This window comes from Dipodomys spectabilis, unplaced genomic scaffold (genome assembly GCF_019054845.1).
Source record: "Dipodomys spectabilis isolate Male_0828 unplaced genomic scaffold, ASM1905484v1 ptg000460l, whole genome shotgun sequence".
In the NCBI taxonomy this organism is placed as follows: Eukaryota; Metazoa; Chordata; class Mammalia; order Rodentia; family Heteromyidae; genus Dipodomys; species Dipodomys spectabilis.
The window spans coordinates 586,334-592,645 of NW_024871137.1; the positions used below are offsets into that span (position 1 = coordinate 586,334).

A 6,312-nucleotide genomic window follows, 5' to 3' on the forward strand; every position below is an offset into this window, starting at 1 on the left:
CCTCGGACCCCATCCATCCAAAGACGCACGAAGACCCAACAATAGACCTTTAGGTTTTCCAGTTGTTTCTAAATATCTTAATGTAATGCATTGGAACTAATTTCATTCCATATTTAAGTTTAAATTGTAAATCACTAAATTCTTTTAAAATCCTCTCGCTCAGGCACAGGTATGGATAGATAACTGATGTGGGCAGAATCAGAATTATTCAGAAGGCTGTAAATGGATGCTTACCTAGTTTACTCTCTGCTGGGTCATAGAATACAGAATGTCCTAATTGGAAAAAGTTAGCCTTCCCAGGTTTTCTGCATATAAACACTCCATCAACATTTTGTTATTAGAGGATAATTCAAGATTAGCTATATGTTGATTGATAATGACTAACCATGACAGGAAGGAGAGGGAAATCCATCTACACTTCAGTGAGGTTCTGATTTGTGTTTCACAAAGTGTTATGAAAGCTCTCCATGAAAATCTAGCAGCTGCATTTCTAAAAAGTCCTTGTGTGGTAACATTTTCTTTCTTTCTTTCTTTCTTTCTTTCTTTCTTTCTTTCTTTCTTTCTTTCTTTCTTTCTTTCTTTCTTTCTTTCTTTCTTTCTTTCTTTCTTTCTTTCTTTCTTTCTTTCTTTCTCTCTCTCTCTCTCTCTCTCTCTCTCTCTCTCTCTCTCTCTCTCTCTTTCTTTCTTTCTTTCTTTTTTTTTTTTGAGTCCGGTTGTGGGGCCTAAACTCTGGGCCTGGGCGCTGTCCCTCAGCTCTGCAGCTCATGGCTAGCACTTTACCACTTGAGCCACAGTGGCACTTCTGGCTTTTTTTTTTGCTTATGTGGTGCTGAGGAATCGAACCCAGGGCCTCATGCATTGCAAGGCAAGCACTCTAGCACTGAGCCACCTTCCCAGCCCCTGTGGTTACCTTTTCTGATAATGTCTCAATTCAAGTATTTCTCCTTGGAGTTCCATACTATTCAATGATGCTGTATTAGCTCCTTGTTAAAATTTGCAGACCGGTCTTGGTGATGAAATTTGTGCTTTTCAAAATTGCTCTCCTAATTCCATCCACAAACTGCAAACAACATTTATCTGAAAAAATTTGTATCTGTTGATAGTGCATATATTTTTATGTTTCATTACAAACCTAGAATGTAGTAAAAATTTTCATAGCAATTACTCTGCACTAGCTTATGGGCAGATTCTAAAGTAAATAATATACTGTGTTTATGTAGAGAATTTGAGTATCCAAAGTTTTCATATACCTTTGGTCCTAAAACGAATACCTTACTGATATTGAGTGATAAATACAACTTCCTATAAGTACAGAAGTTTTCCTTGTATCTTTTTAATATATATTTTTTATTGTAAATATACTGTACAGAGGAGTTACAGTTACCTAAGTAAGGTAATGAGTATATTTCTTATTGAGCATTGTTACCCCCTCATTTGTTTTTCCTCTACCATACCATTCCTTCACTCCTCCCCAACTTCCCCATTCACCCCCCACCCCTTGATAGACTGACTTGTACACCTCATTGTTAGAATGGGTCAACCTGTATCCTTTCCTTATATCTTAAATGAAGAAGTGCTAGCTTGATTTATGCTGATTCTACTTGTGAAGACACACCTAAAATCACTCATCAAGGCCAAGAGCACATAAATGAAACACCATCATTTTTTGTTACTTGGTATAATTGTGTTCTACACATTTATTGACAGGTTACAAATTATTCTCAAACTTTAAAACATTAAAAATATTTTCTTTTTTTCTTATTTTCTTGGCCAGGAAATCAGCAAGACCTTAGTCAGCATTTCTCACATAAGACTTTTCACATGAGTTGGTTAAATGTATGTGTAGAATCCAGTCCTTGGAAAAAGCTCAAGTAAGGATGCCATTTAAAGCCTTATAACTTTATTCTTTACCAGGGCATTCTCCTGCTACTTTGATTGTTGGAGTTTCTACAAGAGCAAGCATTCTGTGGGGAGCAAGGAAACACCATATGAACTTTGCTTACTGAGTTTTCTGAGTGATTTGCTATCACTTGTACTGCATTTTGCAAGTGGAATCTCTCTAAATGAACAAGTTTTAAGAGATAAGAGAGTGGTAAAAAAAATGCTTAGAGACAAATACATCTTGAACATACTTTGTTCCAAGCATTCCATTTGAGGCATATTCAACAACTAGTGAAATTTGTGTTGACTGTATCTATGTGTCTTTCTCCATGTGTGCATGTATACATGTGTACATGTACGTGTGTATTTGTGTGTACAGTAACATACATGTGTACATATAAGGGCATATACACATATGTGTGCATATATAAATAAATATACATATACAAAAATATGTGCATATATATATCAGTTGTTCAGTGATTTAATCTATAGTTCACAGCACATTGTCTTTCTCACAAAGTGTACAAGATAAATTGCTCCTAGGATCTGTGTTCTATGATGGGCATCCTTTGTACACACTTCCCACATTCCTTTGTTTTTCATCCCTGTGAGCAACTTCAGTCCACTTTCCATAGGCTAGCTTTGTTTTCATTATATGTAGTTACTAACTGATAATAAAAGAAAAAGGTTGTTTGTAAAAGAAAAAGAACTTTTAGGTCACAGGTTAACAGTATCTTATCCATCCCAATGATTCCTATGAGATAAAATTTATAATAGTAAAAGTGAAAAGGAATTCCTAGATCTGCTGTTTTGCCATTTATTATGGCAAAGAATAATATCAAGTCACTCTTATAACTCTTAAAGAATGCAAGGGTAACTGATGGTCGCTATCATGTTCCCACAAAACTAGTGGATCCTGAAGGATAATAGTAGACCAGCCGAAATTCTAAGTACCAGACATGGAGCATGAAAGAGAAGGAAAGGAAATGGGAGAGAGTGAAAGAGAGAGAGAAATATCACAATACTAGAAGTGCATAACAGACAAACAAGAGCTGTATGAGAATATTCATACTGCTATCTTTAGACTCTATGTGTACATTTGAAGGTATTTGATATATGATAACAAATCAACATGAAATATAAAGTTATTTTGATAAAAATAAAAATAACTCAGAAGAAATTATAAATGCAAAAACAATCTTCACTGAAGTAAACTCTCAGAGATATTTATGACTTTGAAAAGGATAAAGTGGCTGAAGTTAGTATAAATTTAGAAGTACAATTCACAAAAATATAAAAATATATTTATATCTCTCATTATATTACCCAAAGCAGAAAGCAAATGTTGTTTAGATGATTTTTTAAAACACAGTTTCTGGGAAGGTGGCTCAGTGGTAGAGTGCTTGTCTTGCATGCATCAGCCCCAGGGTTTGATTCCTCAGCACCACATAAGCAAAAAAAGATGGAAGTGGTGCAGTGGTTTAAGTGGTAGCGCTAGCCTTGAGCTGAGGGACAACTCCCAGGCCCCAGAGTTCATGCCCCATGACCAACAAAATCAAAATAAAGAACAAACCACAGTCTATCACTGTTTTGGCCTTAACTCTGTAATACCGCTGCTTCAGCCTAGGGATAAAATTTTAGGTGTGGACATTTATCAAAACTTCTGACTCAGACTCTATTTGATAATTTTTTAGATAAATATTTTGATCTTAATTTTCGTCTTTGTAAATTAACATGCACCTATAAAAATTGGTTTGACCATCCAAGTAACCTTCTCAAAGTACCTCCTAATGATGATTTACAAAAAGTTGTACTAGGGCTGGGAAGGTGGCTCAGCGGTAGAGCACTTGCCTTGCATGCATAAGGGACTGGGTTAGATTCCTCAGCACCACATAAGGAAAAAGAAAAAAGCCGGAAGTGGTGCTGTGGCTCAAATGGTAGAGCGCTAGCCTTGAGCTGAAGAGCTGAGGGACAGCGCCCAGGCCCCACGACCGGACCCCCCCATAAAAGTTGTACTATATTTCAACAAGTAAAACAATGCTACAAATAAAGAAAACAATAATTAAATGTTAATAATTAATAAAATAAAAAACAAAAATATTATCACTGTTTTCACTATTTGAAGTGTACTACATATTAGATTTTACTATTTTCTCATAATCCTGTACATTTAACACTGACTGAGGTTGTGATGTTCAACAAGAGTTTTATAGAATATGAGTAGTCTTTAAAGCTATCCACTAAGATTACTATTTTTGGCTCTTCTCATTATTTGTTTATGGCTTATATCATCATTTTTCCTCGTTAACTTATAAACTGAGGAAGCCCTAAAGTTTTAACAGCCTGTGTAGTTAACAAAGTGTTAACACTTCATTCTGCTTCTTTACACAAAAACTTTGCAACTTCTCATTAATAAAGTTTCTCGAAACTCTGAAATGTACATACTTAGTAGTATATGTCTGCCACCATAAATCTTAAATACTTTATGGAAAAGTTTTATACCTGCCAAACAGTCCTAATTTTGGCATATGTAAACAAATTCCCAAAATTAAATATATTTAAAACATTAAAACTTTTAACAAACCTTAACACTTGGTGCAGTGTTCATTATGACAGGTGCCTTGTATAGAATAATTGAATCCCCCTCCTACACATTTCTTGAGCAACAGATATCTGGAATTATTTTGTTTTTGATATGTCAATCTTGACTTTATTCTTAAATTTGTGCTTATGTAAGAAATATATGGTTCTAAAATTTCATGACAATTCTTTTGAACTTACTTTTTGTTGAATTGTCTAGTTTAATAAAATCCAACTGCACTTTTTTTGGGGGGGTCCATTCGTGGGGCCTGAACTCTGGGCCTGGGCGCTGTCCCTCAGCTCTTCAGCTCAAGGCTAGCATTCTACCACTTGAGCCACAGCGCCACTTGCAGCTTTTTTCTTTTTGCTTATGTGGTGCTGAGGAATCGAACCCAGGGCCTCATGCATGTAAGGCAAGCGCTCTACCACTGAGCCACCTTCTCAGCCCCCACAATTGCACTTTTGATATAAAAAATATTCTGTGCTCAATTCAGCCACACGTACACTAACATTGGAACAATACAGAGAAGAGTACCATGGCACTTGCGCAAGGACGATATGCAAATTCGTGGTGTGTTCCATATTTTTACAACAACAGATGCTGGAGGGGATGTGGCCACAAGGGAACCATGCAACATTCTTGGTGGGAGTGTAAACTTGTTCAACCACTTTGGAAAGCATTATGGAGGTTCCTCAAAAGATTCCACATAAAGCTCCCCTTTGACCCAGCAGTCCCACTTTTGGGGATTTACTAAATGATCACAAACAAGACCATACTAAAACTACCAGCACAACTATGTTTATTGCAGCATTATTTACTATAGCTAAGATATGGAACCAACCAGCTGTCCCCACTACATGAATGGATCAAGAAAATGTGATGTATATACACAAGGGAATTCTATGCCTCCATCAGAAAGAATGACATTGCCCCATTTGTTAGGAAATGGAAAGACTTGGAAAAAAATTTATTAAGTGAAGTAAGCCAAGCCCAAAGAAACAGGTCCCATGGTTTCCCTTATTTTCAATAACGAATATATGTCTGGGGTAAGCAGACAAGGTCAAAAGCTATGTGCATATGAACAGAAATGATAATGTTAAGGGAATTGAACCCCACGATAGGGAAACAAGTAGTTTTTTGTTTCTTGCTATTGTTACTAACATACTTATAATGTGCGATGTGAATTTTCGTTTCTTTGTATATTCCTCCCCCATGCTATAACCCTTGTTTTCTCTGTATTTGAAGTTGGTGCATCTGCCTCTTGTATGTACACTTCTCTAATTTGGGGAGGGGAAGGGAAAAAATGTGTGCGTGTGAACGCATGTGCATGCATGTGTGTTGGCATGCTCAGAGTTTGAAATCAGGGCTTAAAGGTCTTGCTAGGCCTTTCTTCTCTAGGTTGGTGAGGTACTATATGAGCTACATTTTCTTTCCTGGGTCTTTGCTAGTTCATAAAAATTTTGAAAAATAATTTCATGAATTTTTTTTTTGGCCCTGATTGACTTCCAATGGTTATCCACAGATCCCAGTCTCCTGAGTAGCTATCCCGAGTAGATAGGATTACAGGTGTGACTAGCCAATACAAGGCTTTCAGCATAATTTTAAAAGTAGAAGAAAATTTACTTCATGGGGGCCTGTTTAATTATCTCCTACTTTTAAAACATTTTGGATTGATTAAATGTGAATTTATTTCATTTTTGGATTCTTAAAAGATAGTAAGTGATGATATTTAAAAGTTTTGGTACTTTTTAAAAAAGGAAACTGGAACTGTGGAACAGAAGAAATTTGTCTCTCTTTGGACCTCAATTTAGAAGCTCAGCTCTGTGCATGATAACCCAATGTCACCA

At 36.1% G+C, this 6,312-nt stretch overlaps 1 non-coding gene across 1 annotated transcript; it reads left to right on the top strand.

The window, feature by feature from the left end:
• Positions 1–4,945: 4,945 nt before the first annotated feature.
• On the top strand, positions 4,946–5,052 carry LOC122098123. The gene has a single exon (XR_006145672.1). It is a non-coding gene; the product is annotated as a U6 spliceosomal RNA (small nuclear RNA).
• The last annotated feature ends 1,260 nt before the right edge of the window (positions 5,053–6,312 follow it).